This window comes from Pristiophorus japonicus, chromosome 6, assembly GCF_044704955.1.
Source record: "Pristiophorus japonicus isolate sPriJap1 chromosome 6, sPriJap1.hap1, whole genome shotgun sequence".
In the NCBI taxonomy this organism is placed as follows: domain Eukaryota; kingdom Metazoa; phylum Chordata; class Chondrichthyes; family Pristiophoridae; genus Pristiophorus; species Pristiophorus japonicus.
In genome coordinates, this window is record NC_091982.1 from 253,171,622 (window position 1) to 253,198,865 (window position 27,244).

Below are 27,244 nucleotides of genomic sequence, written 5' to 3' on the forward strand. Positions count from 1 at the left end.
CCTCATCAGTTTGGCACGTCTTAGATTGGGCACATAATGCTGTCGAATATACCTTCTGCCATCTCTAGTCTGCAGCATGTGCGTGGTCATCAAGACAGGCCCCATTCCAATAACTATCAGTATTATACCTACTGTTCACAAACAATAAATTTTCCCACTAGGACACCTAAACTAAATTCCAATCATCCACAGTATGATGAGATGTTTGTTCAGATGTTCACATCACCTGAAAAGAACTCCAGAGTACATCAAAACTCCCCAGAAGTTGAAGCAGCCTTTTAAATGAAGCGTCCTGTGATTTACAAAATGGTGTCCATACCGCTGTGATTAGTTCAGGTGAGAGCAACTTTTTCACAGCGGTTTTTTCGGCGAGCGATATTTTTGCCGATATGTGTGCGAGGTGTCTAAAGGAACGCTTGCCAATATTTTGGCCGTTAGTTTCAGCAAATGTGATCTTTACGACAAAAAAAACGTGGCTAGGCAGTATTATTAAATCTCGGCGTTAATTAAATGCCGAAAGTAACGCTGGATGATATTATGGGCGTTGGTTTCGCCCATTCTGATCTTTCCACCAAAAAAAAGTGGGTGGGCGGTATTATTTTTTATCGGCATTAAGTACATGCCGAAAGTAACGCTCGTGATAAGTGACTGAGAAATGGGTGTTAGTTTCCATTTTGTGGTAAATGGGCGATATATGGGCATTATACCTCATTTCAGAATTAAAATGGACGTTAAGTGGGTGGTATTCATGCAAAAATAATGGAAAGTCTAGCCTCAGGGGTTTAATCCTCTTTGAGTTTGATTAGTTTATTTAATATATCCCCTCTTTTTATTTTAAATGCACTTATCTCATTACTAATCTCATCATCCAATGTCATGTCCACCTATTCTGTCTCCCTGGTAAATACTGAAGCAAAATAATTATATAATATTTCTGCCATCTCTCTATTGTTACCTGTATACAGCAGACACCTCAAAGCGCTGGAGAAGTACCACCAGCGCTGCCTCTACGAGATCCTGCAAATCCATTGGGAGGGTAGGTGCACCAACATCAGTGTTCTCGCTCAGACCAACATCCCCAGCATTGAAGCACTGACCACACTCGACCAGCTCTGTCGGGGGGGCCACATCGTTCACATACCCGACACGAGTCTCCCTAAGCAAGCACTCTACTCAGAACTCCTACACGGCAAGCGAGCCCCAGGTGGGCAGAGGAAACACTCCAAGGACACCCTCAAAGCCTCCTTGATAAAGTGCAACATTCCCACCTGCACCTGTGAATCCCTGGCCCAAGACCGTCTAAGTCTATCCACATGGATTCTATTTTAGTCTTGCTGAAATGTATCACTTTTTTATACTGCCATTATATTATCCCTAATAAGTACAGCTACCCCATCTGCCTTCCTTCCCTCTCTATCTTTTCTAAATATGTTATACCCTGCAATGTTTAATTCCCAGTCCTGATGTTTCTATAGCCATGTCTCAGTGATCCCTACTACGTCTGATTCCTCGCAACGCATGATTGCCTCCAGCTCCCCTGTTTTATTACGGACACTAGGGTTTCCTCTCACTTTATGTTTAACCATCTTTTTTGACTCCTGGGGTGAGAAATTTGGTTGCGTAGAACCTCACTTTGCGCTCCGGAGGGACATTACTGCGTCTCGAATGGCTTAACGTCCGGCCATGCAAATTGTAGCATTCTGCCGGGAAATTTGGTTATTTGGAAATTTCCTGGCGGTGCAACAGGCTACCACTCACCGTCTAACTTCAGTCAGATCATGATATCAGTACACGTGCAACAACCCGCTGGCGTCCCACTCGCAAAATTAGGTATGTCCACTTCATTTATCATAGCATCAAGAAAGCTACAGCACGAAGGAGGCCATTCGGCCCTTCGTGTCCACGCTGGCCGACAAACAGCTACCCAGCCTAATCCCACTTTCCAGCTCTTGGTCAGTAGCACTGTAGAGTACAGCACTTCAAGTGCACATCCAAGTATTTTTTAAATGTGGTGAGGGTTTCTGCCTCTACCACCCTTTCAGGTAGTTAGTTCCAGACCCCCACCACCCTCTGGGTGAAGAAATTTCCCCTCATGTCTCCTCTAAACCTCCCCCTAATTACTTTAAATCTATGCTCTCTGGTTGTTGATCCCTCTGCTAAGGGAAACAGGTCCTTCCTATCCACTCTAACCAGGCCCCTCATAATTTTATACACCTCAATCAGGTCTCCCCTCAGCCAAAGAAAATAAACCCAGCCTATCCAGTTTTTCCTCATCGCAAAAATTCTCCAGTCCAGGCAACATCCTCAGAAATCTCCTCTGTACCCTTTCCAGTGCAATCACATCTTTCCTGTAATGTGGTGACCAGAACTGCATGCAGTACTCTAGCTGTGGCCTAACCAGTGTTTTATACAGTTCAAGCATAACATCCTTGCTCTTGTATTCCATGCTTCGGCTAATAAAGGTGTTATGTCTATAAGCACTCTAGTAATGACTCCACGAGGCAAGGTATTGTACTTGAACTGTGGTGACTATAGTCCATTTATTACAGCTGCTGAGTGAGGGTACAGCATGGTGAGCTCCATTTTATACCTGGTTACCTGCCGTGTACAGGTGACCCCGAGGTCTCCACCAGTTGCACCCTCTGGTGGTTCAAGCATAGTGTATACAGTGTGAAGGTACATCTTATGTAACTGTACATTGAGTGTACAAGGAGTATACTTATGTTATACATACACAACATCCATCTCCCCTAAGTCTTGTGCCACTGGCCTTTGCATTGTGTGCTCTGGCCCTAGACTTGAGTACCCAAAGCCTTGTCTATGCTTTGGCTTGGCTCTCTCCCTGTTGATCCCCAAGTCCTTATTGCCACAACATTGGGAAATGGTCAGCAGTGAACGGTTTGAGGTTGCAGTGGGGGGTTGAGTGGGTTCTGGGTGTGATCCATGTGTGTCCATGGCTACATACATCCATTCTCCCCCCCCCCCCATACATAGACCATGTGTGTGGCTCAACACCTGCATGTGCATATATGTACAGAAAGAAAGAACAACAAAAAAACATAGGATTGATTACATCACTGTTTGGGTTCTGCAGTCGTGGAACAAGTACATTTTACAGGTAAGGTACATACGTGGTATCATAGTCTTGCCCCTGGGTTGTGTAGGTACAGGTGGGTGAGGACGTTAATTCCAGAGTAACCAGACTTTGTCCAGGTTGTCTGATGGCGGCGCTGCGCCCCCTGCCAGCTGGGTGGGCTCGGATCGCTCACCTGGCTGAGTCTCAGGGCCTTTGCCATTGCCTTGTGGTGGTCAGAGCCACAGGAGTGTGTGGCCTCCCTGTTCTCCTTTGAGGGTTGCGGTGTCTCTTTGCTGCCCTTCAGCGATAGTGGGAACCTGGTCATCCCAGGTCCTGTTGGGAAAGCTGGAGGGTGCTGGCCTCTTGCTCCCGGTACTGGCGCTGGTGGCCAGAGAGGTAGAGCCGATCAGGGGCAGAGTACCGGTAGTAGTGCCTTTGCCGTCCGCTGATCGCTGGCCCTGCAGCTGGTATGCTCCCTCTGTGTGTGGCCACATTCCCTGGGGCATCACATTGGTCCCGGAGGCACAGGCTACATGATCGGGTAGCCCGCTGGACCTGGGTGCTTCTGACGGGAGGTTGCCCTTGGTTTTGTTGGCATGCATGTAGAACCTGGCATCGCACATCATTACTTAATTTACCCTCACAATACTTGGTTCTGACCACAATCGCCCGACTTATGGTTAGTTACATTTACAAACTTGAATTTGTCAGTTACATCTCTTACATATGTATTACTGGCATCGTTGTATAAAGAGTGGAACTGTCCCTTTAATTGTGATGGGTTGCCGGTCTCCTTTAAGAGTGCCTTGCAATCTTTACCCCAATCTAGTTCGCTGCTCAGCATCACGTGTTGCTCCATCAACGCTTCACCTCGTGGTTCGGGCACCATCTTTTCTCTCTCCACGAGGTAGGCTGCGGTGATCCTTTTCTCCCCAGGTTCCGCCACGGAAGCAGGGAAGTTGCTTCTGCACCGATTTTCTTCCTCCGGAGTCCTGCCACTGGAGCCTGGAAGGTGAGGTTGGGTCGTTTTGGCTGGAGCATCTCGCTGTTGGGCTGTGTCGTCTCCACGCAGTCGAGTTGAGTGGCTAGTTTACATAGAAACATAGAAACATAGAAAATAGGTGCAGGAGCAGGCCATTCAGCCCTTCTAGCCTGCACCGCCATTCAATGAGTTCATGGCTGAACATGAAACTTCAGTACCCCCTTCCTGCTTTCTCGCCATAACCCTTGATCCCCCGAGTAGTAAGGACTTCATCTAACTCCCTTTTGAATATATTTAGTGAATTGGCCTCAACTACTTTCTGTGGTAGAGAATTCCACAGGTTCACCACTCTCTGGGTGAAGAAGTTTCTCCTCATCTCGGTCCTAAATGGCTTAGCCCTTATCCTCAGACTGTGACCCCTGGTTCTGGACTTCCCCAACATTGGGAACATTCTTCCTGCATCTAACCTGTCTAAACCCGTCAGAATTTTAAACGTTTCCATGAGGTCCCCTCTCATTCTTCTGAACTCCAGTGAATACAAGCCCAGTTGATCCAGTCTTTCTTGATAGGTCAGTCCCGCCATCCCGGGAATCAGTCTGGTGAATCTTCGCTGCACTCCCTCAATAGCAAGAATGTCCTTCCTCAGGTTAGGAGACCAAAACTGTACACAATACTCCAGGTGTGGCCTCACCAAGGCCCTGTACAACTGTAGCAACACCTCCCTGCCCCTGTATTCAAATCCCCTCGCTATGAAGGCCAACATGCCATTTGCTTTCTTAACCGCCTGCTGTACCTGCATGCTAACCTTCATTGACTGATGTACCATGACACCCAGGTCTCGTTGCACCTTCCCTTTTCCTAATCTGTCACCATTCAGATAATAGTCTGTCTCTCTGTGTTTCTCAGGTGTTGTGCTGGATCCAACTTCAGGGCCGCGGAGGACATCGATCGCTGGATGTTGGAGGTTTTCCCAGCTCCAACGGATCTTTTTCATTCATCTTCTTCCTAATAGCATTGGACCATCCCCAGCAAAGGTAACTTGTGCATCGTGTCGTCATGGGATACCTGGACATCCACGCTGCCAACGACTGGGATGGTGTCGTTTGTGTAGGTGAACAGCTTCAGTTGGATCGGGATCATTTTAGGTCGTTTGACTGGCTTGTCCCAGAGTTTCTCAAAGGCCACCTGATTCATCAGTGATTGGTCTGCCCCTGTGTCCACTTCCATCATGCCTGGAACACCGTTGATTTTGATTTCCATTTTCAATGGGGAACTCTCGGTGGTGCAGGTAAACACTCCGTACACCTCATTGTGGGGCTGAGCTGCCGCATGGACTCTCTCTTCATCATCGCTGGAGTCCGGATGATCGACCAACTCTTCATCGACTCGGTGAGTACAATTTCTCTTGCACATTCGCTGGAGGTGGCCCCTTCATGTTACAGCCTTTGCAGTATAGTCTTTGTAGCAGCACTGGTGGGCCTTGTGATTTCCTCCACAGCACTAGCCGGTTGGCCTCATGTGGCGGACTCAGGGTTGTGGGACTCGGGGTTCTGTTCTCTCTACCCTGAGAGAGACTGCTTGCAGCAGCCTTGCCTCTAAAAGGCGCCAGTTGGTTCACAGTACTTACTGGGTTAGAGTCCTGGGGGTGAGTCATCCACTTGGAATCACAGGCTGAGATCATGAATGCCTTGCTCACGTTAATTGCCTTCTGCAGGGTGACCATGGTATTCGCAGAAAGCAGCCTGTGGAGAAGGCCCTCATGGCCGATTCCAATAACGAAGATGTCCCGCAGGCTTCGGTGAGGTGGTCGCCAAAATCACATGGTGCAGCCAATCGTCTCAGGTCTGCAGCATATTTTGCGATTTTTTGGCCTTTGGGCCGCCGGTGGGTGTAGAACCGGTGTCAGGCTGTGAGGATGCTCTCTTCAGGTTTGAGCTGTTCCTGTATCATCGTTATGCGCTCCACATACATTTTGGTCGTTGTCTTCTCTGGGGCTAGCAAGTCCCTGACGAGGCCATAGACAGTGGGCCCACAACTGCTGAGCAGGATAGCTCTGCGCTTATCAGCCAGCGAGGTCGGGTTGCCCCCCGCCAGGTCATTCGCGATGAAAAAGTGTTTGAGACTTTCCACAAAGCCCTCCCAATCTTCCCCATCAGTGAATTGTTGGAATGTGCCAAGGTTAGCCATTTTCTTGTCGAAATTCATAATCTTGTCGCCAGTTGTTATGTCTATAAGCACTCTAGTAATGACTCCACGAGGCAAGGTATTGTACTTGAACTGTGATGACCTTAGTCCATTTATTACAGCTCCTGAGTGAGGGGACAGCATGGTGAGCTCCCTTTTATACCTGGTTACCTGTCGTGTACAGGTGACCCCTAGGTCTCCACCAGTTGCACCCTCTGGTGGTATAAGCAGTGTATACAGTGTGAAGGTACATCCAATAGTCTTATGTAACTGTACATTGAGTGTACAGGGAGTATACTTATGTTATACATACACAACAAAAGGCAGGTATTCCGTATGCCTTCTTAACCACCTTATCTACTTGGTCTGCTACCTTCAGGGGTCTGTGGACCTTCACTCCAAGGTCCCTTTGTTCCTCTACACTTTTCAGTGCCGCACCATGTAATGTGTATTCCCTTGTCTTGTTAGCCCTCCCCAAATGTATTACCTCACACTTATCCACATTTAGCATCCGCTACTGAACACGCCGGCGAAACCAGGCGATCCCACCTTCTTCAGGCGATACCTGGAGGTGATTTGAGGGGAGGAGCAATCGGATTAATTGGAGGTCACAGTGAGAGCAACGTTTTGAAAGAGCACGGTGTGTAAACCTCTTACTTTGCAGCAGCAGATGTATCTGACCTTACAGGTTCCCAGCAACTTGAGTTTGAGAGTTCAATGGTTGGATTACTAGCTCACCAGCGTCGCCTTCTACATGCTCTTGTTAGGTGTTGGCAAGAAGGAAGGGCTGTTGGCCATCTCGGCTCATGACTGAGGCAACCCCATAGATGTTGGGACAGGAGGCTTTACCCCCTATGGGTTTACTGGGAGCAATGCTTATACCTCGACATGTCGGAGGAGCTGTCTGTCAGAAGGCTGCATTTGCGAAATGAGGTCCTGAAGGAGATATGGTACCTTCTGCAAGCTGACCTGCAGCCTGACATCGGCACCAGGACTGCGTTGCCCGTCGCAGTGAAGGTCACAGTGGCGCTGACCTTCTATGCCTTCAGTTCTTTCCAGACTGCATCAGGGAACATATGCAGTGTCTCTCAATTCAATGCATCCGCGACGTGACACAGGCTCTGTAGAGACAGAGAATGGAGTTCATAACGGTCCAAATGAGCAGGGATAAACAGGATGAGCAGTCATGTGGGTTTGCGAAGATAGCGGGCTTCCCGATGGTTCAAGGAGCAATTGACTGGGCACACGTGGCCTTACGAGCACCATTCCAGGAGATCTTTCGAAACCGCAAGGGATGCCACTCCCTGAATGTGCAGCTGGTGTGTGACCACACGCAGCGCACCCTTGCAGTCAATGCCCGCTACCCTGGCAGCACACATGATACGTTTATCCTGTGTGGGAACACTGTGCCAGGAATGTTTGAGCATGGCTGGCTGCTCGTGGACAAAGGGTACCTGTCTAATGACCCTCCTCCTCAACCCCACCACCCAAGCGGAGCATCGCTACACTGAGAGCCATGTAGTCACCCGCAACATCATCGAGCAGACATTAGGGGTGCTGAAGCAGCGTTTCCGATGCTGCACTGCTCTGGAGGCAGCCTTCAATACTCCCCTGAACAGATGTCACTATTCATTGTGGTGTGCTGCATGCTGCATAACTTGCCCATAATGAGGGCCAAGACATTGCGAGTGGGGATCGCAGGCCCACCTCAGGGGGAGGAGGAGGAGGAAGAGGAGCCGGCCGAGGCCCTGAATGGCCAATCACACGAGGAGGAGGAGCAGCAGCCACAGAGGGGTCACCGTGGCAACGCTGCTGGTGCAAGGCCACATATCAGCAGCTCATAATGCATCGCTTCTCTTGAATGGAGGAAGCTGATGGCTGCAGCTGATATTGTCCAAGCTATGTGCTATGATAATGGCACATTTCCGTGAAGTCCCACATTAATACACAAGACGGGAATGCAAACGGCCAAATGAACATTTTAAGAACTCCATCAAAATCTCACCTCAAACAGCACAACTAAACCACTCATCAGCAACCAATAAAACATTTAACAATTGCCCCTTGAAACAGCATAACACACAATCAACTTCAGCAATATCCGTACAAATGACATTTGCAATCCACATCAGCTTCTATATGCCACATTAGGCCCAGACCCATACACCAATAGTAGGCGTCAAACAACAGCAACAGATATTTACAATGATATTTGCATCTGTCCATGGTGGCCAAAGTCTTTACTGTGACTTGCTCTCCAATTTCCCACCCCTTTCCTTAACCCCCCTCCCACGCCTACTGCTCCTCCTTAATGTGGCCGCAGTTCCTGCAGCAAGGCTGCTTGAGGGCTGCTGTGTCTATCAGGCAGACACTGGAGATGGACCTAGCAGGGGCCCCTGGACCAGCTCTGGGCCTGGAAGGCCCGGCTACGGACTGCACTAACTGAGCATGGGCGGCAGCAGTCTCGGATGGCTGGGGCGTAGACCGCGGCAGGTGCAAAGGCGGAGTGGCAGTGGTGGGAGCCGGAATGGTGTCATCCTGAGCAAGGACAGCACCTTCCATTTCCACTGACACTCACCCAGGGCGGAGCCTCAGCATCCAGAGCAATCTGCTCGAGCACAGATTGCTTGTCTGCTTCAGCACCGTCACTTCCCCATTGGACTGACTCACAGCACACTGAGTCTGAAATGCAGCAGTCTGAGAGATGATGCCAGCAAGCAGTGACTGCATCACGTCACAAAGGCCTTGTGTGGCTTGGGCCTGTGATGCAATAGCTGCTGCCACGTCAACCATGGCACGCACCATCCCCTCTGGAACTCCACTGTCGCTCGTTGAGCCCATCGCTTTTTGCAACCGGGCAAGGATAGGCTCAATGGGCTGCCGAGAGGCTCTGGCAATGCTTGAGGCGGCCTCCCCCAACCTCAGAGAAAGTGCGTCCATGCTCTGCTGGACCCTTTCCAATGCACCCATAAGCTCGCGGTGCATTACCATGGACTCTCTGGACATGGCCGCCAAGATCCAGATCCACAGCTGAGTTTCTCTGAACAGGACTCATGAGCCGACTCACCCTCCAGGGAGCTGGCCCCCGAGCTTCCCGTCGTGCTGGGCGTTGCTTCAAATCCCAGGAATGTCGTGTCTTCCACCGATGTGGTGTCCCCACTCTGTGCAGCTGATGGAGTGTCCCGCTCTGGCACTCCACTGTCATCCCCTTCCTCCTCGTCTCCCCCGCCGTTCGATGTGGAGAGCTCACGGGCAGGCTGCTGCGCTTCTGGCTCATCATCTGTAAGCACAAAGCAACAGAAATGTGGTTAGCAGCAGAGGAGGGAGCAGGAAGGGAAGAAGGAGGCGGTATTGGACATTTATATGTAAAGTGGGTAAGGCATGTGGTATAAAGGGTCTCCCATAAAATGCAAAGGCATTAACATACCATCACTGTCCACAGTGCTCCCGCCGACTGCTACCGCACCAACTGGTGCGCCCATGAGGGCGGACACTCGCTCCTCCACCTCCGTGAGCTCCTGTTGTGAGCCTGTTTCGACTGCAATAACAAACAGAATGTGTGAGTGAGTCACATGAGCCTTCCATAGTTGAATAGCTGCTACTGTATGAAAGTGTGCAGCTCTCCATGTGAATCTGCGTGGCTGCGCAGAGTGGCTGTGTGAACGATGGGATAAGGTCACAACCACGAAGATTAAGGATGAGGCTGAAGTTTTGCGAATGCATATTAAGAGTGAAACTGCCATGCGAGGAGGGGTGAGGCTGAGTGGGGACCAAGACGGTGAGCGATGCCTGGATGGACAGGGCATGGCTGGTGAACTGAGCCTGAGCTTTTATGGTGTCTTCACCAATGAAGACCATGGCCTGTTGCACCTAGTGAAGGAGCAGGTACTGCACAGACTGTACATTGTGTGAGACAGTGAGGTTCACATTATGGCATTGCAATGTTAATAGAAAGGGTACTCACCCTGACGACTCTAGTGAGGTCATTGAACTTCTTGTCCCTTCTAAAGACTCTAGGAGTGGGCCTCCTTCCACTGGAAGGTTGCAGTATATTCCAGCACCCCTTCACTGCCTCGATTAATGCCTTGACGGCTGTGAGCAAGAGGCGGTGGGCACGATGGTGACCTTCTTGCTCCTCCATTTTCCCACTCTGATCAGACTGAGCAGTTGGAACTGCACATGTGCATACCGATCTCACCGCGCCTTGAAGAATCGGCACCAAGCGCATTCCTTCTGGAAATTTATCGCTGAGATTCTCGGTTCCACCGCCCTAAGAGAATTGTGCAATGACTGATTTGATGCTACAGTTACCGCCCGACAGGATTCACATCTCAAGATGGGCCACACCAAGGTTCCAGCCCCGATTCTATAACTCTATTTATTCCCTTGCCATCAATGTCCTCCCTTATGTTATTCTTTCCTATGCTCTCTTTTCCTGTTTTGTTCATATTTAGGATGGGTACGCTTCTTGTAGATTCCTCCCCCCACCTTACTAGTTTGAAGCCTTTGCCACCTCCCTATTTAACCTTTCTGACTTTCGGATGAGACATTAAACCGAGGTCCCGTCTTCCCTCTCAAAAATCACATGATACTATTTTGAAGAAGAGCAGCGGAATTATCCCCGGTGTCCTGGCCAATATTTAACCCTCAATCTGCATAACAAAAAAACGTATATCTGGTCATTATCCCATTGCTGATTGTGGGAGCTTGCTTGTGTGCAAATTGGCTGCTGCATTTCCTACATTACAACAATGACCACACTCCAAAAGTACTTCATTGGACATCCGGTGGTCGTGAAAGTCGCTATATAAATCCAAGTCTTTCTTTTCTTTCCACGAGTACATGGGTCCCATCCCGGTTCAGGTGGAGCCCGGTCCATCGGTACAGCTGCTTCCTGTCCCAGAACTGGTGCCAGTGTCCCATGAAAAGGAATCCCTCTTTTCCACACCAGCCCTTTAGTTACGTGTTAATTCTCCTGATCAGTCTGCTTCTATGCCAATTTGCACGTGGCTCAGGCCCTTGAGGTCCTGTTTTTAATTTAGCTCCTAACTCCTGATCCTCTTTCAGCAGGACTTCCTCCCTGTTCCTACCTATGTCGTTTGTTCCAGCATGGACCACAGTGATTGGATTTATCCTCCTCCCTTTCCAAGTTCCTCTCCAGCTGCCATGAGATATCCCTTACCCTGTCACTGGGCAGGCAACACTCCCTTCGGGATTCTCGATCTTGGCTGCAGAGGACGCTATCTCTCCCCCAAATTATAGAGTCCTCTATCACTGCCATATTTCTATTCTGCTCTTCCCCCCCTTGGACAGGCTTCTGAGCCACGGTGCCTGGTCTGCATTGTGCCTGTCCTCCCTGCAGTCATAGAAACATAGAAACATAGAAACATAGAAAATAGGTGCAGGAGTAGGCCATTCGGCCCTTCTAGCCTGCACCGCCATTCAATGAGTTCATGGCTGAACATGCAACTTCAGTACCCCATTCCTGCTTTCTCGCCATACCCCTTGATCCCCCTAGTAGTAAGGACCTCATCTAACTCCTTTTTGAATATATTTAGTGAATTGGCCTCAACAACTTTCTGTGGTAGAGAATTCCACAGGTTCACCACTCTCTGGGTGAAGAAGTTCCTCCGCATCTCGGTCCTAAATGGCTTACCCCTTATCCTTAGACTGTGACCTCTGGTTCTGGACTTCCCCAACATTGGGAACATTCTTCCTGCATCTAACCTGTCTAACCCCGTCAGAATTTTAAATGTCTGTCTCCTTGTCCTCACAGGGAGCGAGTACATTGTATCTGTTGGACAGGACCAGTGTCTGCGGGAACTCCTTCTCAACCTCTCCTAAATCCCCGCTACCCAGCTCCCTCACAGTCACACCCTCCCCTTCCTGAGTCTGCGCTTTCCTCTGGGATATGACTGTATTCTGGATAAAACTGTCCAGAAATTCCTCCCCTCCCTTATGTGTCGGAGTGTCTCTAACTTTCACTGCAGCTCAATGACTTTGAGCCGGAGAGATTCGAGATGGAAACTCTGTCCACAAACTCTCACATACTGCAGTCTCGACATATCACCTGCTCTGTCTCACTGACCACAAACTCCCACATATGCAGTCCCGACATACCACCTGCCCTGTCTCACTGACCACAAACTCCCACAAACTGCAGTCCAGACATACCACCGGCTCTGTTTCACTGACCACAAACTCCCACATACTGCAGTCCCGACATACCAGCTGCCCTGCCATATCTAAGTCTAACCTTGTTTAATTTATTTAATGTTAAAATCTTTATTCAATGATTATTTATGGTTATATTAATTAGTGTAGTTTTAATTTAATAAAGTACGTTATAGTTTCCCGCTCTTGGTTAAACAACTGCCCTAGCTTAGAGAAAATAAAACCTTAATACTCACCAAACAATCACCTACCTGCTGTACCTATCTGCTGTCCTGTGACGGGACAGAGAGAGAGAGTTAGAGCAGGGCAGATACAGAGAGAGAGTTACAGCAGGGCAGATACAGCGAGAGAGTTACAGCAGGGCAGATACAGAGAGAAAATTACAGCAGGACAGATACAGAGAGAGAGAGTTACAGCAGGGCAGATACAGAGAGAGTGTTACAGCAGGGCAGATACAGAGAGAGAGTTACAGCAGGGCAGATACAGAGAGAAAATTACAGCAGGACAGATACAGAGAGAGAGTTACAGCAGGGCAGATACAGAGAGAGAGTGTTACAGCAGGGCAGATACAGAGAGAAAATTACAGCAGGACAGATACAGAGAGAGTGTTACAGCAGGGCAGATACAGAGAGAGAGTTACAGCAGGGCAGATACAGAGAGAAAATTACAGCAGGACAGATACAGAGAGAGAGTTACAGTAGGGCAGATACAGAGAGAGGGAGTGTCTGCCACTCCTCCTTTGTCACTGAGTCATTACCCTGAAGTTGTCTAACACCATGATGGGAGCAGCATCAACATGCAGTCTGCAGAGACAAGGCCACCAGCATCGGGGGCTGGGCAATCAATGCGCCCTTGACAGGGCCGCCCACACCCAGAGAACAAATAACACAAAGTACAGTGGGAATTGGGAAAGCATGTGTCCAGGAGTGGTGGTGAGTGGTGCTCTGTGACAGGTAGTAATTGCTAAATGCTCATTTGTTCTGATGTTAGAGCTGCCTGTGATTTGGGGAGTCACAGAGTGGAACCAGGACAAGTGCCATCAAAAAGCATCACTGACAGCGACTGACACTAATTGAGAGGAATGCTGCACTGAACAACAGCTAATGGGATTTATCCCCACTATATTTCCCTCGACTTCTATTGTATTCAGGCACTACTCAGAGCAAGTTCATTCCTGGATTGTTATTTACTGAGAATCTCTGTTATTGACACTTTTTCTGTGAAAGGCTGCACTGATTGGTCAAATTTTAAAAACCTTCAGAAAAGGTTCATGAAAGGTAGAAGAAAGCTCCACTATTACAGAGAAACACGTTACAGGAACTACCCGAGAGTCCGACATAAGAGCAAGGTCTGTAGAGAGCATACTGTGACTGACAGTACCATCCATCCTTCTCACTCTCCGCCCACCCTCTCACTCCCTGTCCCTCCCTCTCACTCCCCGTCCCACCCTCTCATTTCCTCCCTCCCAATCACTCCCCATCCCTCCCTCTCACTTTCCGTCCCTACCTCTCACTCCCCGTCCCACCCTCTCATTTCCTGGACCCTCCCAATCACTCCCCGTCCCTCCCTCTCACTTCCCGTCCCTCCCTCTCACTCTCCGCCCACCCTCTCACTCCCTGTCCCTCCCTCTCACTCCCGTCCCACCCTCTCATTTCCTGGACCCTCCCAATCACTCCCCGTCCCTCCTTCTATTCCCGTCTCTCCCTCTCACCCACCAGACCCTCCCTCTCACTCCTGGACCCTCCCTATCACCCCCGGACCCTCCCTCGCAACCCCGGACCCTCCCTCTCATTCCCGGACCCTCACTCTCACTCCCGGACCCTCACTCTCACTCCCCGTCCCTTCTTATAACTCCCCAGCCCACCCTCTTATCCCCAGACCCTTCCTCTCACTCCCTATCCCTCCCTCTCACTCCCAGACCTTCCCTCTCATTCTCCATCCATCACTCACTCCCCATCCCTCCTTCTCACCCCCGGACTCTCCCTCTCACCCCCGGACCCTCACTCACTCCCGGACCCACACTCACCCCCGGACCCTCCCTCTCACTCCCAGACCCTCACTCACCCCTGGACCCTCACTCACCCCAGGACCCTCCCTATCACTCCCGGACCCTCCCTTTCACTTCCCGTCCCTTCCTCTCACTCCTGGACGCTCCCTCTCACTCCCCGTCCCTCCCTCTCACTTCCGGACCCTCCCTCTCACTCCCCGTCCCTTCCTCTCACTCCTGGACGCTCCCTCTCACTCCCCGTCCCTCCCTCTCACTCCCGGACCCTCCCTCTCACTCCCGGACCCTCCCTCTCACTTCCGGATCCTCCCTCTCACTCCCCGTCCCTCCCTCTCACCCCCGGACCCTCACTCTATCCATATCGATGGCCAACGTTCCGGTGGAGCTGCCTGCCAATCTGCACACAGCCCCGAGTTCTGGTCTCCCCCCACAGGTGGAAACATCTTCTCTACGTTTACCTTATCAAACCCTTTCATAATCTTAAACACCTCTGTCAGGTCGCCTCTCAGCCTTCTATTGTCTAGAGAAAAGAGCCCCAGCCTGTTTTGCCTTACCTGATAGGTATAACCTCCCAGTTCTAGTATCATTTAGTAAATCATTTTTGCACCTTCTCCAGCACCTTCATAATATGGAAACTTACTGTTCACAGTAAGCCAAGTGTGCTCTAACCAAGTTTCTATCCCAGATTAACATAACTGCTCTGCTTTTCAATTCTGTCCCACAAGGAATGACCCCCAGAGCTTTGTTTGCTTTTTTATGGCCTTATTCAACTGCGTCGCTGCCTTTAGTGATTTAAGAACTTGAGCACCTAAATCCAGTGCAGTGCTGAGGGAGTGCTGCACTGTCGGAGGTGCCGTCTTTCGGATGAGACATTAAACCGAGGCCCCATTTGTTCTCAGGTGCATGTAAAAGATGCACTGCGACTATTTGCACTGTGTTTCTTCTGCGCCTGCGTCCTCTAGACTCCGACCCCTGATGCCTCTTGCATGCGCAGACTCCTCGGTCCCAAAGCCGGAACCGGAAGTGGAACTCGACGAGTCCACATGGAGTCCGCTGCTGAAATATTTTCTGGTGCTGCCGCTGGATTTGCTTCCAGCCTTTGCATTCTTGCAGATTTTCTGTGGGAGAGAAAACATCAGAGGGAGTGGGAGAGAGAGAGAGAGGCTGCGGGAGGATGGGTGAGGGGAGAGAAGCGGCCGCGGGCATGCGGGGGGAGAGAGGCGACGGGTGGGCAGAGTGGAGGGGAGAGAGGAGGCCGCAGGTGGGGGGGGCGAGAGAGGCGGTGGGTGGGTGGGTAGGGGGAGGGAGACAGCGCGTGGGCAGGGGGGGAGAGAGGCGGCAGGCGGAGTGGGGGGGAGAGAGGAGGCCGCAGGTGGGGGGGGCGAGAGAGGCGGTGGGTGGGTGGGTAGGGGGAGGGAGGCAGCGCGTGGGCAGGGGGGGAGAGAGGCGGCAGGCGGGTGGGGAGGAGAGACGCGGTGAGCGGGCGGGGGGAGAGAGGCGGCGGGCGGAGTGGGGGGGAGAGAGGAGGCCGCAGGTGGGGGGGGGGGAGAGGCTGCGGTTGGGAGTGGGGGAGAGACGCAGTGGGCGGGGGGGGGTGGGGGAGAGAGGCGGCGGGCGGGCGGGGGGGGGGAGAGAGGCGGCAGATGGGAGGGGGGGAGAGGCCGCTGTGGTGGGGCGCGGGGGCGGCGAGAGAGAAATGGGGTTAGAGAGAGAGGCGAAGCGGGAGGGGGGGATCGGAGGGAGAGAAGGAACTCAGGGAAGACGGATCACGTTCTTCCAACCCCCTTTACACCCACACTTGATTTCTCGGAAAGCTCGGTGCATGTGTTACAAGGGATATCATTGGAGTGGATGTAATCCGGAAGTCACAACGCTGTCACTATTCAGTTCTGACCCAATAAACCTGTTATCAATCCTTGACTCATACACAATGCCCCATCTATGGCGAGGGCGTGGGGGGGTAAGGTAAGGAACTTGGGCTGAGGGGGCATTAATTTGGGCTCGGGATGTCAGGGACTTCAGCTGGGGGAGGCATGGACTTGGGCTGGGTGGGGGGTGGGTAAGGAACTTGTTCTGGGGGAGGCATGAATTTGGGCTGGGGGGGAGGCATGAACTTGGGCTCGGGGTGTCAAGGACTTCGGCTGGAGGAGGCATACAATTGGGCTGGGGTCAGGGACTTGGAGGCCTTTGCTGGGTTTGTGGAGCTCTATCCGCTCTGTGATTGCTGACAGTGGAGTTTTGAAGTCAGAACGTCTCGAATTGCACTTTGCAAAGTCACTCGGAACTTGGGCTGGGCAATTCCAATTACACATTGCAGAGAAACTTCTGGGTGTGGCTTATCCTCCAAGGGGACCAATCAGCAATCAGGTCCTGTGATAATGGCGAGCCAATCAGCCAAAACACAGTGCAAATAACTGCATCCTAAAAGATCCAATGCCACTATTTCAAAGAGCTGGGGAGTTATTCCCAGTGTCCTGGCCAATATTTATCCCTCAATAAACATAACAAAAACAGATTACCTGGTCATTGTCACATTGCTGTTTGTGGGAGCTAGCTTTGTGCAAATTGGCTGCTGCGTTTCCCACATTACAACAGTGACTGCACTCCAAAAGTACTTACTTGGCTGTAAAGTGCTTTGAGACGTCCAGTGGCTGTGAAAGGAGCTATACAAATGCAAGTCTTTCTTTTTTTCCCCTATTTCCAAGGAATAATCACCTTCAGCCTCACAACCCCATGAGATGTCTGTGCTCCTCTAATTCTGCCCTCTTGAGCATCCCTGATTATAACTGCTCCACCATTGGTGGCCGTGCCTTCTGTTGCCTGGGCCCTAAGCTCTGGAACTCCCTGACTAAACCTCTCTACCTTTCTAACTCTCTTTCCTCCTTCAGGATGCTCTTTAAAACCTACCTCTTTCATCTGCCATAATTTCCTCCTATCTGGCTCGTGTCAAATTTTTTTTTGTGCCTTAGAACGTTTTACTATGTTAAAGGCATTATATAAATACGAGTTGTTGTTGTTGTTGTTGTTGAGTATGTGGCCTCCTTATTTTTTCTACCAAAACGTACCACCTCACACTTATCTATGTTAAAGTTAATTTGCTGATTACATGCCCATTCTGTAAGTTTATTAATGTCTTTCTGTACTGTGTTGGAGTTCTCCTCTGCATTAACTGCACCCCCCAATTTGATGACGTCTGCAAATCTCACCCTTGCCAGTCTGAGTAACGATCTATAAACCCCACTCTCTAGTTTCTGTTTTATAGCCAACTTGCTGTCCATTATACTCATCATCATAGGCAGTCCCTCGGAATTGAGGCAGACTTGCTTCCACTCCTGAAGTGAGTTCTTTGGTGGCTGAACAGTCTAATACGAGAGCCACAGACTCTCACAGGTGGGACAGATAGTCGTTGAGAGAAGGGGTGGGTGGGACTGGTTTGCCGCACGCTCTTTCTGCTGCTTGCGCTTGATTTCTGCATGCTCTCGGCGTTGAGACTCGAAGTGTTCAATGCCCTCCCGGATGCACTTTCTCCACTTAAGGTGGTCTTTAGCCAGGGACTCCCAGGTGTCAGTGGTGATGACGCACTTTATCACCTGACTCCACATGTTCTGACCTTAGTCATAAATCTAACTTATCGAAGGCCTTTTGAAAATCCAAATATATTATGTCTAGTGCATTACCTTTGTCTACTTTTTCTGTTACTTCTTCAAAGAATTCAATAAGGTTTGTCAAGCCAAGACTTTGCTTTTGAAATCCTTGCTGACTACTCTTTATTATATTTTCAGGTTTTCTATTACATCGTTGAGTAAGGATTCACTGGTTCACTAATGACCTTTAGGGAAGGAAACCTGCCATTCATTCCCGGTCTGGCCTACATTTGACTCCAGACCACAGCAATGTGGCTGACTCTTAATTGAGCTCTGAAATGACCCAGCGAGCCTCTTTCCACCCACCCCTCACTCCGTTCCAGGGCCCCAGGATTTCCTTAAGAATCTGTTACATTTCGAACTTTTCCAGTTCTGACGAATGGTCACAGACCTGAAACGTTAACTTTGTTTCTCTCCACAGATGCTGCCTGACCCGCTGAGATTTCCAGCATTTTCTGTTTTTATTTCAGATTCCAGCATCCGCATTTATTTTCGTGTTGTACTCAGTTGCAACAAACCGCTGCGAAAAATAATAATAATAAAACCAAACGGACTATCCGGCATCGATCTCGGCACTGGATTCGGACACACCCAGCCCAGTCCACCCTGCAAAATTCTCCTCAGTAAGATGTGGGGACTTCTACCGAAATTGGGAGAGCAGTCCCCCACTGATTAGTCAAGCAACAGCCTGACATAGTCATACAGAATCATACCTTTCAGCCAATGTCCCAGACTCCTCCATCACCATCCCTGGATATGTTCTGTCCCACCGGCAGGACAGACTCACCTGAGTTGGCAGCACAGTGGTATACAGTCGGGAGGGAGTGGGCCTGGGAGTCCTCAACATTGACTCCGGACCCCATGCGGTCTCATGTCATCAGATTAAATATGGTTAAGGAAACCTCCTGTTAATTATCACCTACTGCCCTCCCTCAGCTGATGAATCAACAACAGCAACAAAAACTTGACTTTAATGTTGTTATGTATTAATGCTTGGGATCACCAGACACAAGAGGGCGCCGCAGTGGGAGGTCATCGGGCTGTTCACATGTGGCATGTGTGCTTGGTCACCTATATATAAGCGGGGTGTCTTTGTCACGCAGGTACTCTTGGGCTGGAATAAAGATGGATCAGGCTGCACCTGAGTGAGTTTACAGTAACCAGACTCTTGAGTCATTACAAACGTAGTGAAACAACCCAAGGAATCAGTGCACCTTCATGTTGAACACCACTTGGAAGAAGCACTGAGGGTAACAAGGGCACAGAATGTACTCTGAGTGGGGGACTTTAATGTCCATCACCAAGAGTGGCTCAGTAGCACCACTACTGACCGAGCTGAACGATTCCTGAAGGACAAAGCTGCCAGACTAGGCCTGCGGCAGGTGGTGAGAGAACCAACACGAGGGGAAAAACCTACTTGACCTCTTCCTCACCAAGCTACCTGCCACAGATGCATCTGTCCATGACAACATTGGTAGCAGTGATCACCACACAGTTATGTTGTGTGGCCCTACCACCGTGCTAAATGGGATAGATTCAGAACACATCTAGCAGCTCAAAACTGGGCACCTATGAGGCGCTGTGGGCCATCAGCAGCAGCAGAATTGTATTCCACCACAATCTGTAACCTCATGGCCTGGCACAAGGGTATAGTAGCTTAGTGGTTATGTTATTGGACTAATAAACCAGAATACTGGACTAATGATCCAGGGACTTGAATTCAAATCTCATCGTGGTAGCTGGGAAATATAAAATTCAATTAATTAAATAAATCTGGAATAAAAAGCTAGTATCAGTAATGGTGACCATGTAACTACTGGATTGTCATAAAAACCCATCTGGTTCATTAATGCCCTTTAGGGAAGGAAATCTGCCGTCCTTACCCGGTCTGGTTCTATATCTGACTCCAGACCCACAGCAATGTGGTTGGCTCTTAACTGCCCTCTGAATATAGCGAGACACTCAGCTGTATTCAGGAAGGCAGCTCATCTCCACCTTCTGAGGTCACTTAGGGATGGACAATAAATGCCGACCTTGTCGGTGATCTACACATCCCATGAATATAAAAAATATATCCCTTACTCTACTATTACCATCAAGCCAGGGGACCCACACTGGATCAATGAGGAGCTCGACGGATCAGGTCAAAGCTCTGCAGTCCTATAACCATGACCTCTACCATCTAGAAGGACAAGAGCAGCAGGCGCATGGGAACACCACTACCTCCAAGTCACACACCATCCTGACTTGGAACTATATCGCCGTTCCTTCATCATCGCTGGGTCAAAATCCTGGAATTTCCTCCCTAACAGCACCTTCACCACACGGACTGCAGCGGTTCAAGAAGGCGGCTCACCACCACCTTCTCCAGGGCAATTAAGGATGGGCAATAAATGTCGGCCTTGCCTGCGACGCCCACAGCCCAGGAACGAATAATTAAAAAAACATAATTCCATTATTTCTCTTACCACTGGCATTAAGCTAATTTATCTATATTTTCCTGTACTTTATAGAGTGTGTTCTTGCTATTTATGTTCCTCCTGGACTCTATCGATCACTGTTCTATTTCTTTGTCTGTCAATTTATTTTTCCAGTTTATTTTCCATAATTCCATTCTCATCCTCATAAAATTAAATGTTTCCAATCTATTACTTTGGCCTGTGTTTTACTTACATTTTTCTCAATCATTATTTTAAACCTTATTATATTGTGATCGCTATTGCCTCGATGTTCCCCTATGCTTACTTCTCTTATCTGTTCTGGTTCATTTCCCATTACTGGATCCAGCAGTGTCCCCGATCTTGTTGGGCTCTTTACATACTGGGCAGGAAAGGTGTCCTGAAAGGTGTAAAATATCCATTCCCTTTGTCCCTTTTCCTACCTCCTCTTATCAGTTTATTTTGGGGTAGTTGAAATCTCGCACGGTTATTACTCTATGTCCTTCACTCATTTCATGGATTTGCTAACATATTTCTTCCTGTACTTCCCTTCCACTATAAGGTGGTCTGTAGATCACCCCTATTAGGTGATCAATCCCTCTTATCCTTTATCTCAACCCATATGGATTCTGTTCCTATCTTAATGTTCGTTACATCCCTTGTTTCTCCTGCTGTTACGCTATCTCGAATCAATAAAGCTACTCCATCCCCTTCCTTCCCGATCCTTTATAAATGTTATATCCTGCAATATTTAACAGTGAAACCTATTATTTTTTCAGCCATGTTTCAGTTATTCCGACTACATCTGGTTCCTCATTACGAATGATTGCCTCCAGTTCTCGTTTTGTTCAGATGCTGTCTAGATTGCTGTACAGGCAATTTAATCAATTGTTATTAATCAATGCATTCTCTTTGGTTTTAGCAGACATTTTATACTTCTGTTCTACAACTGTATTTGTTCCCTGACCCTTGTTCCCTACCTTGGTCTGACCTTTACTCTCATCTCCTTTTTCTTTTATCATCAGACTGAAGTTATTTTCACCAGATCCCCCATCCTCCTGTCATACGAGTTTAAAGCCCCATTGACAGCTGTATTTACCCTTTCCACCAAGACATGGCTCCCATTTTGGTTCAGGTGGAGGCCATCCCATACGGTACAGCTCCTTCTTGTCCCAGAACTGGTGCCAGTGTCCCATGAAATGGAACCTCTCCTTCCCACATCTGTCTTTCAGCCATATATTCGCCTTCTAGATCTGCCAATTAGCACATGGCTCAGGTAGTAATCCCGAGTTTACCACTCATGAGGTTCTGATTTTTAATTTAGCTCCTAACTTCTGATACTCCCTTAGCAGGACCTCCTCCCTGTTCTTCTCTATGTCATTGGTCCCGACATGGCCCACGACAACTGGATCTTCCAGCCTGTGGCAGGTGAGGAAGGGAAGATCGGAAAGAAGGATCATGTGTGATTGATATTCATTAAAACTTTTTAGTAACAGATTAATTTTAGACTACAATGCTTTGAGAATGAAGGCTTCATTAAGTTGAAAAGAGACAGTGGGTTTAAGCAGAGACTGACGGCAGTCAATGTTACACTGCCATGAGATTAATGCTCCACGCACTTGAGATTTATCACCACAGATATTTAATTGTTTGAAAGAAAAAACAGAACAGATTGATGCACTGTTAAGAAAATCATTAAAAAAAGACACTATCATGAATTACTAATCTGTAATAACATCTAACCCAGCAACCTCCACAACTCTTACAGTAGCTTCATTAATGAAGCATAAAACATTGGTGACAAATTCATAACTGGGCCTGAATCGATTAAAAGCGCATTCCATCAAATGCAGAAACAAGCAGAAGCACCTTAAATAAAATGGCAGTGCAGAGAGCTCTTAGTGTCAGTGCAATAACACCCGTATCTCTCACATCGATTTCACATCATCAGTGTTCTGCCAAGCTATTGCCTCACTCAGGCACTGGACTGTAGCAGGTCCATGGCCAAACACACTCGCTCTGTGCCATACAGAGCATGACAGGCTCATTGCCGACACATTTACTAAACATTTTGGTCAGGAGACAGCATCTGGCAGAAAGGTTTCAGTATTTGTTAAAGTCTTCAGTCTTCAGTATAGTCTGTTTATTCAATGGGCCAGGGGAAATCTTCTTCATCGGGTAAAAGAAGGGAAAGCAAGAAAATCGATTCAAATTCAGTCAGGGAAATAGGAAAAAGGAAAAGAAAGATTTGCAATAATTATGTAGTGCCTTTCTCGTCCCAAAGCGCTTTACAAGGAAGATAAATCGAATGGCTGCAATGTAACAGAGACTGGGAAAGGATCATCCACCTGAAACATTTACTCTGCTTCCTCTCCACAGATGCTGCCTGACCTGCTACGATTTCCAACATTTTCTGTTTTTATATTAGAGACTGGGAAATGTTTTCCTGCAGATAATGGTGGTGGTGCTGCTAACCGAGAGAAAGTGAAAATTTGTTTCTAGACTTGTCCCATTATCACTTTTTGTCATTTAATCACGCCAGCCCTCCAGCCTATCACAGACCATCCCCTTTTATTCTTTTCCTGCCCCCTTTTCCCTGGCCCTAGTATTTGCTTAAAAACTGTTCAGCCGTAAAATTCAGCTCTGCAGTGCCTGCTCTTTGGGCGCTATGGGTGCCGGTTTGGTTCATCTGGTGTGGGCCGCGCCGGGCAAGTCATTAGCATGGGCGCAGGTGCATGCAGCGGGAGTATGCAGAGTAAGCAGATCGTAACAACAATCAGGATGGCTCCTTGTGGATCGAGGAACTCGCTCCTCCTGTCCACCTCCAGTGCAGTGTCTGAGAACATTCGAGCATGCTCACTGCCCTGTTGTGCCATAATTCAGTGTTCGTCTTGTTCACACTCTCTTGCTCAACCACTTCCAGCACCTGCTCCAGCCAGAATGCACTGCCCCTTTAAGAGGTGCAAGCTAGCTTTAAGTCATACTCGACTCGCACGAACTTGGGCCCCCTGCTGAGGTGCTAAACTACTCAACAGCGCCTTTAGCGCTTCCTCACTGCTGTGATCATTTTGATTAGCAGGCAGCACAAAGTTTGCATGCTGTCTGCATCAGACTCGATGGGCAGGGAGTAATCGCACGTCGCGATATTCATGCCCATTTTCAGGAGCTACCTAATTTAGCCCCCTTCATCTGGGAATGGTAGCATCATGGTTATGTTACAGGGCTTGTAATCCAGAGGCCTGGGCTAATGATCCAGAGACTCGAGTTCAAATCCCACCACGGCAGCTGAGGAAGTTAAATTCAGTTAATTAAATAAATCTGGCATTAAAAAGCTAATATCAGTAATTGTGACCATGAAATTACCGGATTGTCGTAAAAACCCATCTGGTTCATGAATGTCCTTTGGCAGAAGGAAATCTGCCGTCCTTACTTGGTCTGGGCCTATATGTGACTCCAGTCCCATACCAATGTGGTTGACTCTTAACTGCCCTCTGAAATGGCCTAGCAAGACACTCAGTGGTGACAAACTACTACTAAATACAATAAGAAGAATAAAACTGGATGACCACCCGGCATTGACCTTGGCACGGGCTTCGGACATGACAATGACACACTCAGCCCAGTCCACCCTGCAAAGTCGTCCTCACCAACATCTGGGGACTTGTGCCAAAACTGGGAGAGCTGTCCCACAGACTAGTCAAGCAACAGTCTGACATAGTCATACTCACAGAATCATACCTTTCAGACAATGTCACCGACTCATCCATCAGCATCCACCATCAGGACAAACCCACAACGGGTGGCATCACAGTGATATACAGTCGGGAGGGAGGGAGTGGCCCTGGGAGTCCTCAACATTGACTCCTACCCAGGGAAGGATTAAGAGGGGAGGGGGATGCGGCAATCGCTGGGGCCCAAGATGAGAGTGGGGCCCATACAGGGTTGGTTAAAGGTAAGGGTAAACAGTATTGACATGAGTGACGTAGCAGGAGCAGGCGAAACCACGAAGGGTCAGATGCATGTTATTCTTGACTTGATGTAAACAGGCTCAAGACGCCTGCAGTGCCCATCTGGGCAGTGCCAGCCAACACTCTGGCCCAGTGTGTTTACTGAAATGGCATAGTCTCATCCAACACTAATGTTTGTAGAATTATCTAATAAAGTTTTTGTCATATTTTATATTGTTATTTTCACTGCTTCAGACACTATTTGTTTACCGATTGGTGAAGATCGTACATAATACATACATTATGTATTATGTTCTAAATTGTTGTCATTATCGATATAGTTTCAAAATGTAAGGATTTTAAAAATTAAAGCATTGTTGTTTACTGTTTATACAGGGTTTCATCAAGGTATCAGTTTGATTGTTTGGAAACATGATAAAATATTAAATGAGTTCCGTCATAGTATCAATGAGAACATAAGCTGAGATGTAGGCCTGACCTGACTGTGAGCTGATGCACACTCAGTATGGTGCCCTGTGACTTAGCTCACTAATGTCATTTACTTCAGGATGTGAATGGGAGTAGGGGGCCCATGGTTGGGGTACTGCCCAGGGCCCAAGGCACCCTTAATCAGTTCCTGCTCCTACCCCATGCAGTCTCATGGCTTCAGGTCAAGCATGGGCAGGGAAACTTCCTGCTGATTACCAACTACTGCCCTCCCTCAGCTGATGAATCAGCACTCCTCCATGTTGAACACCACTTTGAAGAAGTACTGAGGGTAGCAAGGACACATCACGTATTCTGAGTGAGGGACTTCAATGTCCAGCACCATGAGTGGCTCAATACTGACCGAGCTGGCCGAGTCCTGAAGGACATAGCTGCCAGACTGGGCCTGCAGCAGGTGGTGAGAGAACCAACACGAGGGAAAAACCTACTTGATCTTGTCCTCATCAATCTACCTGTCACAGATGCATCTGTCCACGACAGAATTGGTAGCAGTGACCACTGCACAGTCATTGTGGAGACAAAGTCCCATCTTCCCGCTGAGGACAATGTTGGGGTAAAAAGAAGACTTCTCTTCATCAAGGTGGACTCCTTGATATAAGGAATCAACACCCGCTCGTCCATATAGCGATGACGGAATCACTCAGACGAAACCTCGGTTCAACCGGTCTTTATTCAAGCATGCAGGGGAAGGGTTCACAGATGAACCTTCTGAGAACAAAGATTTTACAATTACAGTTCTACATTTTCCGAGGTGTGCGACCCTCCTACAAAACCACCAATTGGCCTACTGCTATCAGCGAAGTTACATTGATTTGTTGACCCTTATCAGACTGGCTCTGAGTGGTCCCCCCACCTGTCCATTTCCCATCACCTGTCAGTCTCATGGAATGTGTTTGTTCAGAGGTGTCAACTTTGCCTCAGTTCCTCAGTTGATTAACCTTGTTTCCCAGGGTGGTGCCTCCTTATCCCTCTCCCAAAAACTCTAGTCAAAACTACCAGTCAATACTCTAATCTGTGTTCCCAAACTTACTCTACTGTCTTTGGCAAGTGTTGTTCTGTACTCAATCTTCTATCAGTCTAAATTGGAGTTCAACACATTTACCAGCAAGCTTTGCTTTTTAGCTGTTCTCCATTTTAAAACCCATTTGTAAGTGAGTTTTATAAGCAAGCTTTACATGCATATAAGCGAATGTCTACTTCCACTTTGGTGACAATTTTTATCCCCTTACAATACTATACCCCCTTACAGACATCCTCCATTGTGTTGCGTGGCACTGCCACCGTGCTAAATGGGATAGATTCAGAACAGATCTAGCAGCTCAAAACTGGACATCCATGAGGCGCTGTGGGCCATCAGCAGCACCAGAATTGTATTCCACCACAATCTGTAACCTCATGACTCGGCATATCCCTCACTCTACCATTACCATCAAGCCTGGGGACCAACACTGGTTCAATGAGGAGTATAGAAGAGCATGCCAGGAGCAGCACCAGGCGTACCTAAAAATGAGGTGCCAACCTGGGGAATCTGCAACACAGGACTACATGCATGCTAAAGAGCGGAAGCAGCATGCTATAAACAGAGCTAAGCGATCCCACAATCAACAGATCAAATCAAAGCTCTGCAGTCCTGCCACATCCAGTCGTGAATAGCGGTGGACCATTAAACAACTAACGGGAGGAGGAGGCTCCATAAATACCCCATCCTCAATGATGGCAGAGTCCAGCACGTGAGTGCAAAAGACAAGGCTGAAGTGTTTTCAACCATCTCCAGCCAGAAGTGCCAAATGGATGATCCATATCGGCCTCCTCCTGAGTTCCTCACCATCACAGAAGCCAGTCTTCAGCCAATTCGATTCACTCCACGTGATATCAACAAACGCTGAGCACACTGGATACAGCAAAGGCTATGGGCCCCGACAACATCCTGGCCGTCGTGCTGAAGACTTGTGCTCCAGAACTAGCCACACCTCTAGCCAAGCTGTTCCAATACAGCTACAACACTGGCATCTACCCGACAATGTGTAAAACTGCCAGGTATGTCCTGTCCACAAAATGCAGGAAAAATCCTATCTGGCCAATTACCATCAGTCTACTCTCAATCATCAGCAAAATGATGGAAGGTGTCGTCAACAGTGCTATCAAGCGACACTTACTCACCAATAAACTGCTCACCGATGCTCAGTTTGGGTTCCGCAAGGACCACTTGGCTCCAGACCTCATTACAGCCTTGGTCCAAAAATGGACAAAAGAGCTGAATTCCAGAGGTGAGGTGAGAGTGGCTGCC